At 41.8% G+C, this 19,289-nt stretch overlaps 1 protein-coding gene across 1 annotated transcript in view; it reads left to right on the plus strand.

The window, feature by feature from the left end:
• Window positions 1-4,578: 4,578 nt before the first annotated feature.
• The window catches only part of LOC137295511 (nuclear receptor subfamily 1 group D member 2-like), an 87,712-nt gene continuing 73,001 nt past the window's right edge, over window positions 4,579-19,289 (plus strand). Inside the window, exon 1 of the mRNA XM_067826873.1 lies at window positions 4,579-4,644. The gene's annotated coding sequence lies outside the window, so the exon portion shown is untranslated. The remainder of the gene's footprint in view (window positions 4,645-19,289) is intronic.

Raw genomic sequence — 19,289 nt, forward strand, 5'->3', positions numbered from 1 at the left:
AGTCTCGCTTCGTCACGCTGAATAATATCTATAAAAAAAGATCCGATTCAAGTCTTGCGAAACAAATTAATTATGTTGTCTCTTGAACTAAATCCAACTAATTCCTACTTACAGGACCGAATCAACTGTTAACGTTAGAGATACGGATAGGAGAAATACAACATGACGTGAACTACGACATCCATAGGTCATTCGATTTCAGCAGTTGCTCCAGGTGTAGCATCGCTAATTACTATAGGAAGTTTATTCTAATTTCACGTAAATCCCCGGAACTCTAGTTCGTTTTGTAGTTAAGGCCAATGAAACTAACCCTGAAGTTTGGCAGTTTGGGTCGATCATGTTTGGATCGATGATGCAGGTACGATATGCGTGAGTGTCTTGGCTTGGCGGTTTTGGTGTCGCTGATGCTGATGCCGGTGCATCCTCGATATCTCCAGGGTATACGTTCCGATAAGTCTTCACTATACCCTGGACGCATCTACGGCTAAGCCCGATAAATTTATTACCTCCCTTGGCCGACTTTTTATCCAATCAGGTGTATACGCCGAGAAGTTGAGCGAGCCAATCACAACACACTTTCGCTTTTTAAATTATCTAACCGATTAAACTTGGCAAAACAAACCATGCAGAGTTTTTCTGAAAGAGGCAGAAGGAGTTCTTATATATATATAACCTTCGCAGTTACAACTGCTATCTTTATTGACACTGGCAAGTTCAGTTGTAACGGCGGCTTAGCTGATTGGCTGATTGAGAAGATGCGAGCCAGTAAAGGGAGGTAATAAAAATTTCGGACCGAGCCGTAGACGCATTGTGGGTATAGTGGAGCCTTATCGGAACGTATACCCTGGAGATATCGAGCATGCATGGTGCTGGTGTTGCTGCTGTTAATACAGCTGGGTGCGGAATAAAACTGATCTACCTCACTCACTTTTGATGATGAATGGCAATGTTTGCCGACTAACCATGATAACATCGCCATGTTTACCATGTGTAACAAATGGAGGCATTCTGTTAATCTGAAGTGTGAGGTCATCACTTTCCATTTACCATTACCATTTGAAAGAAAACAAACTCAACGTATTTCCTTTACAGAGTTTCTTCAGGCTTAAAGAAACCACAGGAACATCTTAGATAAATGACGCGTTATATCTTTAGCCCGATCAAGAAGATCTATTTACGTATGGAAGATATGTTATGACACGTGTTGTCTATGCAGATGCGTATTTAAGTGTTTCCGTCACACCTGTCGTTAAGTGCGTGTACTGGCGTGTGTTGGCGGCTGACTTCTCGAACGTAATGGCTGTTGTGGCTATCACGGCAGCTAAGTCGCGGAAATAAATTATTGAGTGCGAATTAATAGTAATGCTGTAATGAATCATCCGGTTCTCGACTGTACCCGCCAACTACCGGTAACACCACTTCCGGTATACTGACACACAATTAATAATTGGATGACGGACCAAATTGCCATGTCAAGCGATACTCTCACCAGAGCGGAACCCCGTTTATCGTGACAACTACTCTCCTATTAACTCGGGGAGGGATCCCGATAAGGGGGATTTTGAAGTTATACATCCCCAAACGTGAATTTGGCAGTTGGTGTTTCACGACTGTTTTCTATTGAACACATACCATAGAGAAGGCTGATGATGAGCATTACACCGCTTCAAAAATAACCATTTAGATCACTTCAGTTTTCACATGAAGCTGACATGTTTCAAATGAAATAGTGTTCGGGGCGAAGGAAATCGAATGCGCTGTCTCAATATAATGGACATAATGCACTAGTGCATACTCAGGGGCCTGAGGCATCATGTGACTTATCCCACTGCATACCCAGTTACTGCTGGGCCAACCGAGGAAACTTTGAAGAAACTCACTAGCCATGGGGGTTGGCTTGTTGTTTGACGCCGCACACAACAATATTCCATCTACTTGTATACGGAGGGAATCTCCAAATAATCGAGAAAATTCATTGATCAACAGCTTGAGCAAGGATCTGCAATATTATGACTGTTACGTAAGTTAGCGATCCTGACCACCCGATCCCGTTAGTTGCCTCTTAGACCAATTCTAACACGGATCCACACGGGTTCACTTGCCAAGGGTTAGACATGTGGCACGTGTTTCGTTGTGGGACAGGACAGAAGTCGTAGAAACTCTCAGACGTCAAGGAACCAGGCACAGTCAGCCATCCAAAAACACTTCAACTGATTTTTTAAACAAGCCCTACGCACACGACCACATGCCATCACGTTTACGTTAATTTACGATTGATGTTAATAGATAGAAACAAGTCCCCATGGACGTATTCTTGACAATAATGACAAGAAGAGAACTAGCTTTAATGACGCGGTTGACTGCATTCATCGTATTCCATCCATCACTCTACTCCCTCAATCCAGTGTGGCACCACGTTCTCTCAGTCCAGAGTGACACTCCTTCGACTCCACGCTCCCTCAGTCCAGTGTAACAACGATCCCTCAGTCCAATGCGACAATGCTCTCACTTAATCCAATGACACCACTCTACTCACTCAATCCAGCGTTACACCGCTCTACTCAGTCAGGTGTGACATGATACTACCGCAGTGGCACCTCTCTCCTCAATCAACCCAGCGTGATCCCCTTTTACTCACTCCAGTGTGACACCATACTCCCTTAATCCAGTGTGGCACCACGCGCCCTCTGTCCAGTGTGACACCACACTCCCTCAATCCAGTGTGACACCACACTTCCTTAATCCAGTGACTCCACTGTCCCTCAATCCAGGGTGACACCACTCTACACACACAATCAAGTGTGACATCCACCATGCTCACTCAAACCAGTGTGACATCACTCTCCACACACAATGCAGTGTGACACCTTGCTCCCCCAATCCAGAATCACACCACGAAGCAGGGTAGCCCTGTAGTGCATCAGTCCAGTGTAACACCACTTTCCCTCAATGCAGTGAAAGCAGGATCCCTCATTCCAGTGTGACAATGCTCTCCCTCAATCCAGTGACCCACACTTCCTCAATACAATGTGACACCGCTCTACTCACTCAATCAAGTGTGACATCACTCTCCTCACACAAACCAGTATGATACCAACCATTCCCATTAAATCTAGTGTGACATGATACTACCTCAATCCCGTTTGACACTACTATACTCAATCTAGTGACACGCTCCCTCAATGCAGTATGACAACACTCCACTCACTCACTCCAGTGTGACACCACCCTGTCATACTCACTCAATACAATGACACCATTCTCCCTCAATCCAGTGTGAAGACACACCCAGTGAATCCAGTGTGACACCACATTCCCTCAAACCAGTGTGATGACACACACCTAAATTAAGTGTGATGACACGCTCCCTCAATTTAGCGCTACACCATACTCCCTCAACCCAGTGTAACATCACGCTCACTAAATTCAGAGTGAGACCACGCCCCTTCAATCCTGCATCACCCCACTCTCCCTAAATCCAGTGTGACATCACACTCACCCAATAACATGACACCACACTCACTCAATCCAGTGTGCCAGTACTCTCACAGCGGGGCACCATATACTCCTCCAATCCAGTGTGACATCACACTCACCCAATAACATGACACCACACTCACTCAATCCAGTGTGCCAGTATACTCTCACAGCGGGGCACCATACTCCCCCAATCCAGTGTGATGACAAACTCCCTCAATCCAGAGTCACGCCATGCTCCCTCAATATGGTGTGACATCACACTCGATCACTCAATAACATGATATCACACTCACTCAATCCAGGGTAACACCACATTCCCTCAATCCACTGTGACACCACGCTCCCTCAAACAGTGTGACACCCCACTTCCTCAATCCAGTGTGACACCGCACTCCCTGACACCACGTTTTCTCAATCCAGTGTGACACCCCGTTCCCTCAGTCCAGTGTGACACGGCGCTCCCTCAATCCAGTTTGACATATGTCCTAAAGATCACATATTTCTGATGATGATGATGGTGATGATGAGGAGATGATGATGATGATGATGAGGAGGAGGAGGAGGAGGAGGAGGAGATGATGATGATGATGATGATGATGATGATGATGATGAGGAGGAGGAGGAGGAGGAGGAGGATCATGCTGTGTTCGGAAATGAAACAAACGAGAAACATATTCGATGGCGATCAACATTTCTTTTTTTGTTATTTGCGGCGAATGTTCCGACACGATTCAAGATATGTAGGGACCCAAGATACATACTGCGCAAACGTTCCGTGTTCAAACAGAGACAATTTTCTATAAACTACATGTTTTGTCAAATCATCGTTGTCGCAAGGCCGTGAGGATTGATTACCGCTGCATTCCTTCGCGTGGCGATGCCGTGTCGTGTGCTATCGCCTGATGTCTGTTGTCTAATGTATGTACCCATTGGGATACGCATGCGGTTCCCATTAGGTCACAGCCTTGGTCTCAACATTTTCATAATCTAATCCTTGTCTAATATTTGTGACGTGCCACGACTGCTAAACGTGATCAACCTGCTGTAATCTCTCTACCGTGCCCATGACCTCCCAACTTTGACCGTCAACCTTGACCACCGGAAGGTCACCACACGCAAGTTCCCGGATTAACGGTAGCAGATTGCTGAAAACAAGGTTATCGGGTAAGTTGTTTTGTCGATGTCATATGTGTAACCCAGCCGTGATTTACACACTTTGTCACTTCAGTTGTTTAACATATTCACGTGTAAACATTTTCCGTCTATAACTCCACAATCGCGTGATTCAAAGCTAAATTCCAGCTATGTGAAGAGGCGAACTACGTCGTATGCTTTAAGCCTTACTTGGTTTATCTGACGATTTCTATAAACGAATGAGTGATTCTGTTACCTGTCAAGTTGTAATATTGATTGACATTTGTAAATATCAGCTGAGTGGAAGGGTTCGCATCTTCCAAGTATTACTAGACAGTTGTATCGTGTTGAAAGTGGATGTATAACGGGGAGGAACGATCGCACCAAGTGAAGGCGTGACCTATTTGAGATTGTTGGTGCATGCTTGTCAGTCGAAGCTAAATATGTGGCAGGTTTCATTGGACTCGTGTATTTAATACAGCTGTCTGTTCGGTGACTCGAGAGTGATGGGTGTATCGAAGGTTCCCACGTGTGATGGGGTCGTCAGCAAGCCCCGTTTGTGTATTTTTCTGTGACGCAGGGACTTATACATGTTGCAGTGTGTACAATGTGACCTACTTAGGAGGTCAAGCAAGCCATATCTACGTGGAATATCAGCTCGTCAGGGCAATCATTCTGTGAAACCTGTATTATAAATTATCAAGTAATATTATAATGGAACCTATCATTTTATATTAGAAATTCAATTCAGTGTTATCCCTTTCTTAAAAATGACAGGCTATGTAGTACCAGGTTATGGAATGTTTTGACCTATATTGTTCCAGAGGTCAGTATACATGTATGCTGGGTACTGTGGTCTGGTCAGGGAGTAGGGAGGGGTGTAGAATGGAAGGGTGTAAGGCAAGGATCTTTCACAGGTGTCAAGCCTTATATGGACTAAGGAGAACTTCATGTAATTCTGTGCTCAATCTTCAAACAAAGAACCAAATTTAAGGAGTGGTTTTCTGTTGATGATTAATGTGTAATAAGTTTCAAAATGTGAATCACACTCGCTGCCGAAATGTCACTATCTTGATTACATCGAATGGCCTTGTGATAATGATAGGATGACAATGTGTGATTTGTTTTTTCTTGTAATATCAATCAATTTGATTTATATAATTGAAATATTCTCTCTTTCCTACATGTGAGCTGGCATGGTTTGAATTATTCATAAGATGGTTCCTTTAGAATCACACTCTATGACCATCACATTGAAGTCTCAGTAGTCTATGAAATTTGTATGAGATTAAAATGCTAAATGTTCATTTTGGTGAAATTATGTTCATGAACTATTGAAATGGCTTTATCAGATTAATGAAAAAAGTATTGCAGGTTATATTTCTGTATAGCACCCTCAGCTCCAGACTCAGATGTTGATGTAAAAAGGTCAGGATATTATTGTGAAGTTTGCTGGAAAGTGCATACAAGTCTGCACTCTGGTGTTTATTGTGCTCTGAACTGCACATGCCTAGACTTCCGACATTGTACATGTCCTCCTACCTCCTGTTTACTAAGGGATCTGTATAGAAGCAATATGTTATTTCAAACCTATGGAAACAAAAATAGGTTTTTTGAAGGACATTGTCCAAATAGATATGAACAGTTTGTCAACATAATGCAACCTAACCCAATATTTGAAGGCAGTGCTGCTGTTGTGAAGGACAAACTTGAACTCACATGTTGATTGGAAGAGGCAATCCACACCATCGTATGTACATACTGTTAGTGCAATTATTTGTAACTTTCAGAAATCAACAAATTCACTTGACAATTGCCAATAAGACTTTTTCAGATATTTAGGTTAGAGTCACTTAGACTCAGTGCCTGGCTAGTGGAATATATGAGAATCTCTAGTTATTTTAACTTTCGGTGTTTGAAATTAATCATGGAAGTTTAGTCTTAAGCCTGTTGTTAAAGATTATTGCATGGGGTAGCACAAACACTGACGATATGTTGTATCAAGGAATAACAATGTGTTGTAATTCAGGTATTATGCACAATATATATGGTACATAATGCTATACAGAACTGAATAATTTTGGGATCATGGTAAACCTGATTATTGACTAAAGAGGAGCAAACTATATCAACAGCGTATATGAAGGGAATAGTGTGGTTTTACATGAAGTGAAATTTGAAAATATTTGTTATCATTATTATATATATTGTTTCTTTGTGACTAAAAACTCAAAAACGTAAATTGTCATTTTTTATGAATAGGGAGTTATTTAAAAAAAAAGATAATAATATTCAATGTTAAAGGTTCAAAATGTTGGATATCTGTGACATCCTAATGCTTCTGTTTTGAGAGTATTAGATGTCACATGATCTGTTGCCCAGGAACACATAGCACCTCACAGATTCTTCACTCTGCCTCTGTGGTGTACACAATATGTATACTGGTGCATCATGAAGTCCCTAGACCAGAAACCTGCTCATTCTTGTAGATGGAGAATTTGGAGCCTTTGGGCCAATCAGTGACAGACAGGAGGTGTGTTTTTTGTTGTTTTTTTCGTAACAAATAGCCTTCCAATTAAAAAAACAAAAACATTTTTTTGAAATGATTGGTAGTTACAAGACGGTGCTTGTCCCACATTGTCACCAGGCCAGTTATTGACTCTCAGTTATTGCTAAACTTGCTGCTCATTGGAAAATGACATCAGTGTGATTTGGATGCTTTGGGTAGACATGATACACTTGGTCCATGTACTGTGTTCCTTTGTATTTCATTGTCGTTACGCTACTCTAGAATCCTCACCACTTATTATTTTCTAAATTGTGAAATAGGGAACAGAACATAGCTGCCATTGTTTCTGTTAAAAACTCATCAAGGAGCCTTCTTTGTGTTAATCACCTGGAAGTTTTACTGCTGCATCAAAACTATACAATCAAGTTCTTAAAAGTGATGCTTTGCAATGAATTTCCAAACAGCGATACTTAACAGTGAAGCTCCTAACAGTGGTACTTTACCTTATGCCATAACTATGTCATATACTTGAATTTTATTGGACAGTCAATGAAATTTGACACTATCCATTTTGATGGTAAATGTGTTTGATTTCACAACCCTTTTCACTGTGCACATATGCAACAGTGTCGCTTGACCACCAACATTACTAATATCAACACAACAGACGTGGTAGAAATGTTAATAAAACATTTATTAAATCAATAAAATAGACAATTGTATGATTTTTTCCTCCACAATTTATAGCGAACCTGACTATTATGTTACCTTCTAATATAAGAATATTCAAACTCAGTAACAATGTACAATCCAAAACTAAAACAATGTCTAAAAAGCCATGTGGAAAACCATCCCTTTTTAAACAAAATTGACAGCAAATGTTTGTAAGATTTGCCAACCTGGTAAATGGTATATTTGTTTCTGTTTGGAATGGTTTACAGTACATGAGATATCCAGTAAGTGTGAAACACTTCCTAAATAGCTAGTGTTACAACCTAACACTCTTATGTGAAATGTCTGAAGATAACATTCACGTAAAACATCAAATTTACACTACTCATACTCCCTCAGGTCCAGTTTCATTGTTCAGGAAGTACATGTAAAAAACTGGACACGAGAATTCTGTTTTTTGACAGTTTCATGCAAGACTCACTGTTGGTAATCCATGTTGATACACTTTGAAATAAGCTTGGCCACAATCCTGTCCCAGATGCTGAAAACAATTTCCTAGAAATCCCAAGTTGAGCTGCATTTGCATAAATCATTGTGTTACTCTGTTAGGCCAGCACTGTCACCTTTTTTGCAAATCCTAGGCGAGAGGCACAAGAAAACATGATCAAAACTGGCTTGTCATAAACGTCAAGCCTTTGCTGACTTGCAACACTGATTCGTAGGTCTGTAAGAAAAGGATCAAATTTTCGATTCTGCAGGGTTCAGATTCGATAGTCAGTCAAGTATTTTCCCCACTGTCACTTCAAATTTGAACCTTTTACAAAATGTAAATACTACATCTTCTGCTCCTTTCCAATTGTAACTGTTGCGTAACTGTCAACAACTACAGTCCCGTTCTGTAAAATCACTATGAGTCAAATTGCTGGGGACCAATTAATAAATCTCACTTATCAATGTTTTTGAGACATAGGTATGTCTATGATGGAAAAATGGCCGGGAACGACACATACTTCGAGTTATGCATAATATTTGAGATGCCGGCATTTTTGAGATGCCGGCATTTGACTCATCAGGATGTGACTGTACTTCCAAGAAAATAAGTTACATTTTCTGTTTCAAATGAAATTAGGAGACTGTCAATTTGGTTTAACATTCATCTAGTTCCTAATGCAGTTATTTTTTCCTAAGTGGAGCTCCTAACAGTGATACTCTACAGTGGGGCTCCTAACAGTGATACTCTACAGTGGGGCTCCTAACAGTGATACTCTACAGTGGGGCTCCTACCAGTGATACTCTACAGTGGGGCTTCTACCAGTGATACTCTACAGTGGGGCTCCTAACAGTGATACTCTACAGTGGGGCTCCTAACAGCTATACTTTACATGGTGTGTGATATCTGTGATGGATGTTATATATATGATATCTGTTTCATTACTGTTATACTGAAGACAGGAGTTGTGCAGATCTTCACCATTTGTTGTGAAGTCAGGAGTTATGCAGATCTTCACCATCTGTTGTGAAGTCAGGAGTGGTAAAGGTCTTCACCATTGTTGTGAAGTCAGGAGAGGTAAAGGTCTTCACCATTGTTGTGATGCCTGTTGTGAAGTGTATGATGAGCTTTTGATATGTGAAACTCAGTAGTGTTATGGATTGAACCGTTTTAGAAGACATATTGTGAAGAGAGACAGGGATACAGGTGCAATTGCCTCTCAGCAATACTCACGCAGTGATATAATCTATACAGTGTTTATTGCATACATTGTATACCAAAATTATTAGTTAGAACTAAACACACTTAACAATATAATGCTTTAATAAGTGGCATTAAAAGTTGATGTATGCTACATTTAATACACTTTAAAAATACACAATAAAGATGACTGTTCTGGTTAAACTTTGACCCTTGTATCATCTTCCAAGGTCACGGATAAACACTTGCAGGTATAGCCTATCAGTCAACTTCTTATACACAGAAAAATTAGCCCAGCGCTGCGAACACCTGCTGAAATTCTCATTATGCTTAAACTCTACACAGCTGGATGTAAGTCTGAATGCAAGAGCATACAACCTGCTGTATCATATGACAGCATTCAACAAGTGTTTATCATTGTGTCCACAGGCTGATTTCAGCACTTTTGGCAAGAAAAACATTTCCTTTGTGTGGGATGACAAAAGCCCTGCGATAAAGTACCTATGGCTGTCAAAGATCAATGGGCGGTGATCACTGTGATAGGTTTTTATTATCCCACAACTCTCCAGAGGTCACGACCCCATCATATCACAGAAAGTGACCTAGTTTATGCCATGTTATGAATTCCAGTGGCGACTGCCTCAGGCCACTAATGGCCAGTTTGAAAGGCGGCACATGCTTTTCCATGCTGCTACCTACAGGACATGCCCACCTGTCACCTGCAGCAGTACACCAGCCAGGTGGGCATGGCCAGGTGGGGAGGGGTAGGAACAAGCAGTTCTCTTTGAGGACTTACATACACTGTTGTGCTTTCATGTGGGGAGTCTCATATCCCTCTCTCAAGCAAATGGAAATTTGATACTCAACTCTGGTATATTTTCTGAAAGGGAGAATTCTCACTCACTCACTCCAGTGTTCTCGAAGGGGTTTCAAGGCAACAGGACACTGGGTCCTGTAAGTTTCAGATCTCTGTCTGACTCACTGAAAATTCACAGGACCCACAGAATAAAGTTACCCAAACATTTCAGATTTAACATTTCTTAGGATTGGCATTGAAATTATTAACATTATATGATAACAAAAATAAGATTTCTGAACAGCAAACAAGTGTCACATGCCGCAAATAACAACTTCACACAAAGACATTGTGATATATTCAGTCAGACACTGGGGCTGGCGGGTTGGTGATTTCTGTCTGACCACTGGTGAATCTGCCAGATTTGTCAGAGGGTCAGACGCTATTCGTGAACACTGTCACTCACTCACTCACTCACTCACTCACTCACTCACTCACTCACTCACTCACTCGACCAGGGTTGTGAAGTGCCTCTATCATCCACCTACACACATATCCCAGAATACATCTCTTCTCAGTATTCCTTCCTATTGCAGCTAGCAGTTGCAGCATGTGTGGTGACCTCATTCTGACCAGTAACCTCTGACCTGGCCTGATTGGTCAGTAGCAGTGGGGTTTCGTTGGTGGTCTGTATTCAGAAGGAGAGGTATTGATCATGGGGAGGCAGGATTTAATTAGGAAATGGTCCTGACAGCCATGACCGAAAAGCCCTGCTTCATTTCACAAACTGATTGAATGGTCAAATCTTTCTTTACAGATATGGCACTTCCCCTTTCATTTACAGACAGAATTGGATCTGAATGCAAGACCTGTACATGTGAGAGCAGTTTGGGAACTAATTACTTGTAGATCTGTCCTAAATGATAACAGAGATTTATACTGAATGGAAGAGGTGGGTAGGGGGGTGGGAGGGGGTGGAGACTGACTGTCAGTGGTGTACAAACAATGCAGATATCGGTTGTCAGTGAGTGAGTCAGTGAGGATGTGTTTTTTTGCTGCTTTTAGGGACATAACAGCTTTGTGAAATGGGGCCCAGGAATTAACAGTAGACTGTATTTGTGCAGTTTGACAGTAGGTAGTATTGTGAAATCAAAGTGATTCTACTGAACAAGTGCTTCATCTGCGACACACTGAGTGTTGTGCTTGTGTCATGTGCTAGCAGAGTAGCACCTCATTTCCAGGTATCTGGTTCCTGCTATGTACTCCAAGCCAGGACACACACAACAATACCCCACACAACCGGTGCTCCAGGGCACACTCACTGCAATACATCACACATCCAGAGCTCCAGGGCAGTCACAGCACACAACACAATACAGCACACAACACAATACACTACACATCCAGTGCTCCAAGACACACACAACACACAATACGCAACAGAATACACCACACACCCAGTGCTACAGGACACATACAACACAATAGAATACATCACACATCCAGTGCTCCAGGACACACACAACTGCAATACACCACACATCCGGTGCTCCAGGACACACACAACTGCACCACACCATACATCTGGTGCTCCAGGGCACATACAAATGCAATACACCACACATCCAGTGCTCCAGGGCACACACAACTGCAATACACCACACATCCGGTGCTCCAGGGCACACACAACTGCAATACACCACACATCCGGTGCTCCAGGGCACACACAACTGCAATACACCACACATCCGGTGGTCCAGGACACACACAACAGCAATACACCACACATCTGGTGGTCCAGGACACACACAACTGCAATACACCACACATCCGGTGCTCCAGGACACACACAACTGCAATACACCACACATCTGGTGCTCCAGGACACACACAACTGCAATACACCACACATCCGGTGGTCCAGGACACACACAACTGCAATACACCCTCACATCTGGTGGTCCAGGACACACACAACTGCAATACACCACACATCCGGTGCTCCAGGACACACACAACTGCAATACACCACACATCTGGTGCTCCAGGACACACACAACTGCAATACACCACACATCCGGTGCTCCAGGACACACACAACTGCACCACACCATACATCCGGTGCTCCAGGACACACACAACTGCAATACACCACACATCCGGTGCTCCAGGACACACACAACTGCAATACACCACACATCTGGTGCTCCAGGACACACACAACTGCAATACACCACACATCCGGTGCTCCAGGGCACGCACAGCACACAAAACATTACAGCAATCTACGTCACAGTGCACCACACATCTGGTGGTCCAGGGCACTCACAATACACAACAGAATACATCGCACATCCAGTGCTCCAGGACACACACAACTGCAATACACCACTCATCCAGTGCTCCAGGACACACACAGCAACACCCCACACATCTGGTGCTCCAGGGGACACATAACACACAATACAATGCATCACACACCCAGTGCTCCTGGGCAATCATAGCATACATCACAATACAGCACGCAGCCAGTACCCCAGGGGACATGACATTGACACAGAACAGAGCAGACACCCAGTGCTTCAGGACTCGCACAACACACAGTACAATACACCACATATCCAGTGCTCAATACAGCACACATCTAGTACTACAGGACACACACCACCACAATACACCACATCTAGTGCTCCAGGACACATGCAGTGTGACACACCACACATGATAGCCAGTGCTCCAGGGCACACCCAGTGCTCCAGGGCACACTAAATACAATACACCACACATCCAGCACTACAGGACACGCACAACACACACCACAATACCCCACACATCCAGTGCTCTAGGACACATGCACTGCGATACACCACACATCCAGTGCTCCAGGGCACACACAACCCACAATACAATTCACCGCACATCCAGTGCTTCGGGTCACATACAACACACAATACAATACACCACACATCCAGTGCTACAGGATGCGTAAAATTTGACACACCACACATCCGGTGCTCAAGGGCTCCAACAGAATAGAGCACACACCCAGTGCTTCAGGACACACACAACACACAAGACAATACACCACATATTTATTGCTCCAGGGCACACACAACACAATACAGCACACATCCAGTGCTTCAGGGAACACACAACAGAATACACTTCACATCTGGTACATCAGGACACACACAACACACAACAGAATACACCATGCATCCAGTGCTGCAGGACACACACAACAGCAATACACCACACATTCAGTGCCCCCAGACACACTCAGTAGAATTCACCACACATTTACTGTTCCAACGTTCACACAACTGCAATACACTTCACATTTAGTGCTCCAGGACACACACAACTGCAATACACTTCACATTTAGTGCTCCAAGACACACACAACTGCAATACACTTCACATTTAGTGCTCCAGGACACACACAACTGCAATACACTTCACATTTAGTGCTCCAGGACACACACAACTGCAATACACTTCACATTTAGTGCTCCAGGACACACACAACAGAATACATCACACATTTAGTGCTCCAGGACACACACAACTGCAATACACTTCACATTTAGTGCTCCAGGACACACACAACAGAAAACATCACACATTTAGTGCTCCAGGACACACACAACAGAATACATCACACATTTAGTGCTCCAGGGCACACAACACAATTATGTGAAGGATTTTCTACAATGGTCATGACTGTGCATCCATCTGAATGTGAGGTAATTTTTTCTGCAACAGTTTTAGATATTTGTGTGTACTTGGTGTATGTTTTGGTATTAATTCTGTGTCAGAATAGATGTATAATTCATGTATCATGACACACTCAGCAGAATTCAAGTTAAGCCATGACAGCCTTTAAAACTCAGGTTGTGATGAAATAAGTGACTGATATCATGAACAACCAATGATCAAAGTGACTTACAGTAACGGTAAGTACAGTTGTGATCCACACTATGGGTGGTAGCTTGTAGTATGTAACTTAAAGCACTAGGCTGAAGATTAATACAGGAAAATACAGGAACAGGCATAGGTTCACAGACAAAGGCACTGGTACAGATCCACTGACACAGGCACAGATCCAAGCACACAGACATGGATACAGACACATGCCAGACATGTACATGCACAAACACTGATCAGGGGATTAAATAGAGAGATTATAAGAGTATCAAGGGGAGTAATAATCTGTCTCTTGCAAAAACCCTTAATCAAAGAATGATTATGTTAATCATAGATTTCAAGAGTTGCCTGCTAGGTATAACAAGTCTGGGATTTCATGGCCAATCCTCTTACTAGTGCTGTCAGTCACAATGATCACTCCACTGTCTTATCATGGCTGGTGCAACTGTCATCTGGTTGTCAGACATAAGAATAACCTATTTCTTCCAGTTTGGCCGAATGTTGAAATCCTAGAACTAAAACCAGGACAGATTGGTATCTCTGACTCTGTGGAACTAGGATGACATGTTGTAATCTGCTGCCATGGCACTAGGCTGACACATGAGACAGCTGGTTTGATTGGTCCTTCCGCCACTGTCCCCCAATCAGTGCTCTTATGACATGTGAGCATGGTACTTAGTAATTACTACTCACCTGTTATTCACTTTTGATATTGGCTGTCTCTGGGTATTTTTCTGCCTTGAGATTAGTTTATTGGACATTAATGAGTACATATTTCTTTTTTAACAGTAAATCAACTTTAAATGTGGAAAAATGCTTAGTTTCTGAAAATGTATCAGTGCAATTAACTGACCTCAATCTGCGTGTCAGTGAGACAGTCAGACATCAACAAACAGTGGTGGATAGCCTGATGCATACAGCATCCACTTGTCACGATGAAGACCTTGGTTTAATTCCCTACATGGCTACAGTGTGTGAAGCCCATTTCTGTTGTCCTCTTTACTAGTGACGGATTATTGGTAAAAGTGGTTTAAAATTAGCTTTTTTTACGCAGTACGCAAGAAGAGAGATTAAAAAACGATGTTCAAGGACAGTGAGACGGACTATACTTTGGGTGTAGTATGACAGCACGGAGGAAGAGAGAATACAAAACGATGTTCAAGGACAGTGGGATGGACTATACTTTGGGTGTAGTATAACAGCACGGAGGCAGAGAGAATACAAAGTGATGTTCAAGGACAGTGAGACGGACTATAGCGTGACAGTATGCAGGAAGAGAGAACACAAAACGATGTTCAAGGACAGTGAGACGGACTATAGCGTGACAGTATGCAGGAAGAGAGAACACAAAACGATGTTCAAGGACAGTGAGACGGACTATAGCGTGACAGTAAGCAGGAAGAGAGAATACAAAACGATGTTCAAGGACAGTGAGATGGACTATACTTTGGTTGTAGTATGACAGCATGGAGGAAGAGAGAAAACTAAAGGATGTTCAAGGACATTTGGACACTTGATTTGCACTTTTTGTTGCCACTGACTTTTACTGCCTGAAGGCTGTAGTGTTTGCAGACCTGTCTGTCAGCAGTAAGTGGGAACAGCACCTTTTGTATGCATTGTTCCCTGCAGTTGAGTCCATATATACACTGAAATACATGTAGATGCATTATTTTTTTGCACTTTCTGTTTGAGAATTTTTAATGAATATTTATAGACAAACAGCTGAACATTTTGGTGATAGTAATATATTTTGCTATTTTGTGTAAAGCTTTTGTAGCTCTGTACTGAAAATATAAAAAGTTTTATAGATGTGTGATAAGTTATATAGTTCTTGTTTATCATGACTTAGGTTAAGATCCAATATAGTATAGAACTTGAAAAGGGTCACTACTATAATATTCTCTGAGAGCAAAGAAAATGCAAAACGTGTAACTTCAACATTATTAGAAATAAATACCACTTCTTACCTATCTGTAACACTAACTGTCAGGGAACATTATGCTCCCTACATGTGGAACTTTCTCTCCCAAGATCTGAAACTTTCTCCAACGTTTGATTTATTCAAAGTTGGTCTCAAAACCTATCTTTCCCCAGGTCTACGAATCTTGCTAACTTTGTCATCTCCTGTTCCATTGTACTTCCGTGATTGTTGCGCCTTGAGCATGCTGCAAGCATGGAAATGAGCCCATTACAAATGTGCACTATTATTACTTATTATTATCTGCCCAGCCTACATTGAATTAAGACGTAAATATCTAGTGATGTAATTCAAGTTTTTCCCAATATACTGATATTTAATTCCTTTTTATCACCCAAAAATGTAGACATTATCTTGAAGACTGCTAAATATTTGTTTTGTGCATTTCAAAAAAGGAAATCAGTCTTGTCACATTGAGATTGTGTATGCTGTACATGATACCATTATCATTATTTCATGCCTGCAACATTCAGGTTTTTTCGTACTCATAGGCATGCGGTCTGACAGTACTGGAAATACAGATACTACCATCGACATAAGTCATGTCTGATCAGGTGTTTTTGTACTCATAGGTCCGTGGTCTGACAGTACTGGAACTACAGATACTACCATCGACATAAGTCATGTCTGATCAGGTGTTTTTGTACTCTTAGGTCTGTGGTCTGACAGTACTGGAAATACAGATACAGTCATCATTCGCCATAACACGGGTCTTGGGGTCCATGGATGACCCCCCGCGTTATTAGACATCCGCGTTATAGTACCTATTACATAATGTGGAACAAAGGCCGAGTTAGATCGTATATTCCAAGGACATATCAAAACTGCTGTTTCGTGAATTGGGTCCAGTAAAATATATTGTATTGTTGAAGGTGAAAATAAACAAACTTTGAAAATGAAAATATATATATGTACGGGAAACTTTGCAATAAAAAATCACTACCTGTTATCAAAGACGTATATTCACGTGAATATACGTCTTTGTTGTTATTCAACAAAGCCGGAAATAGCGATCAGCTGTGCACAGATGTTTTGGTCCAATGTACCGGTGATTCGGGTAAAAACAATCCGTTAATATTACATCAAAGAACTTCTATTCCATTATCAGAATATTTTACATATTAAGTTGTTATTGTAACAGATTATTTTACATTGCTATCTGGCTAGTATATAATGCGAGTTTTCTGCAAACATATTTAACATAACAATGAACACAGGCTGTTACCTGTCTTGATGCAATTTACGTAGGAGACAGTTTGACAAGTCACCGCTGACTTCCCGCGATACTTCCAACTGTGATTGTAAAAAAACAAAATTTTGCCCATTTAATTGTTGAAACTGACTTCAATGAGACAATAATGCGGGTCCCGGAGTCCATTTATTACGAGACTGTAATCTGTTGGTGACTGCTAAGAATATTGTGAAATTGGTGCTATCGGGGTAGGCGCGAAAAACGGACCCTCACGAATGAGGTAAGGGGAAGTTGTACGCGTATGGATTGAGGTAATGCTCTCACGGTGTTTCCATTGTTTCTGTCAACAGTTTTAATAAATAAAATTGGGATTGAATTTAATCAAATAAAATGTGGTTTCTGACACCATACATCCTGTGTGTTGCATCACAGTGAACATTGTAAGTACTCATTGTAACTCGACTGATAGCATGTCTTGTCTTTCATGACATAAGTTCCTGCTATGATGTTGGTACGATTATTATTGAGAAAACCCTGCGTGTTTTAAGCATGTGAAACACAATGGATATGTACGATAAACACTGTCAGTTGCCATCTGCACTGAATTTCACTAGTTTACGTAAGTTATAAGAGCGTAGCAGCGGATTTGTTGAAGAGCTATTTTCGATTTTGTGAAGGGTTGTGATCGCAGTACAACCTTTTTATGGGAGCCACGGATTACCCCGCGGTTTAACCGAATCCGCGGTATCGCGAAGCGCATTATTGCGAGGGATGACTGTACTACCATAGACATTTGTCATGTGTGCTCCGATCAGGTGTTTTTTTACTCAAAGGCCTGCGGCCTGACAGTACTGGAAATACAGATACTACCATAGACATTTGTCATGTGTGCTCCGATCAGGTGTTTTTTTCACTCAAAGGCCTGCGGCCTGACAGTACTGGAAATACAGATACTACCACAGACATTTGTCATGTGTGCTCCGATCAGGTGTTTTCTTTTACTCAAAGGCCTGTGGCCTGACAGTACTGGAAATACAGATACTACCACAGACATTTGTCATGTCTGCTCCGATCAGGTGTTTTTTTTACTCATAAGTAGTCATATGTCGTGTCTGCACTGTAGGCTGTAACTGTCCGGTAATCTGTAACTCTTGGCTGAAACCGATTGTTGATCTGTAACTATAGACTGTTAGAAAATGTTGACTGTAATTATCTGGTGATCTGTATTTGTAGGCTGTAACTGATTGGTGATCTATGACTGGAGACTGTAACTGATTGGTGATCTGTACATGTAGACTGTAATCGATTGGTGATTTGTTCAAGGACATTATTACTGTTCATATGTCAGTAACTGATTGGTGATTGGTCTGCTGACTATAACTGATTGTAACTGCCCTTTTTCGTTCCTCTTTTGATTAGTAGGTGAAATGTGAAGCATGCTTCAGTGGAGTAAATTTATGTATATTTTCGTTCCCCCGGCGAGGGCAGGATATATTCGACGCCTTGTCTGTCTGTCTGTCTGTCTGTCTGTCTGTCTGTCTGTCTGTCTGTCTGTCTGTCTGTCCGTAATCATTTTGTTTCCGGAGCATAACTCAGAAACCGTTCAATATTTTTAGACGAAACTTGATAGATATAATAATCTCAACCCATAGTTGTGCCTTTTGGTATTTACAGAGTTTTGGCATTTCTATTTTTTGTGTGTTTTTTCATGGAACATTTTGGTGTTAGTCTAATGGTGTGGTGGGCTTCGTGTCTGGAGTAGAACTCAAGAAAGGTTCTATATTTTTCTGCAGAACTTTTTAAATATATCAATCAGAACCTGAAGTGTTGCCTTTTTGGTACTTAAAGGTTTTTGTGATATATTATTTTCTCGGTTTCCATGGAAAGGTTTCTGACTTAGTCTCAAAATGG

This window comes from Haliotis asinina, chromosome 9 (assembly GCF_037392515.1).
Source record: "Haliotis asinina isolate JCU_RB_2024 chromosome 9, JCU_Hal_asi_v2, whole genome shotgun sequence".
NCBI classification, from domain to species: Eukaryota; Metazoa; Mollusca; class Gastropoda; order Lepetellida; family Haliotidae; genus Haliotis; species Haliotis asinina.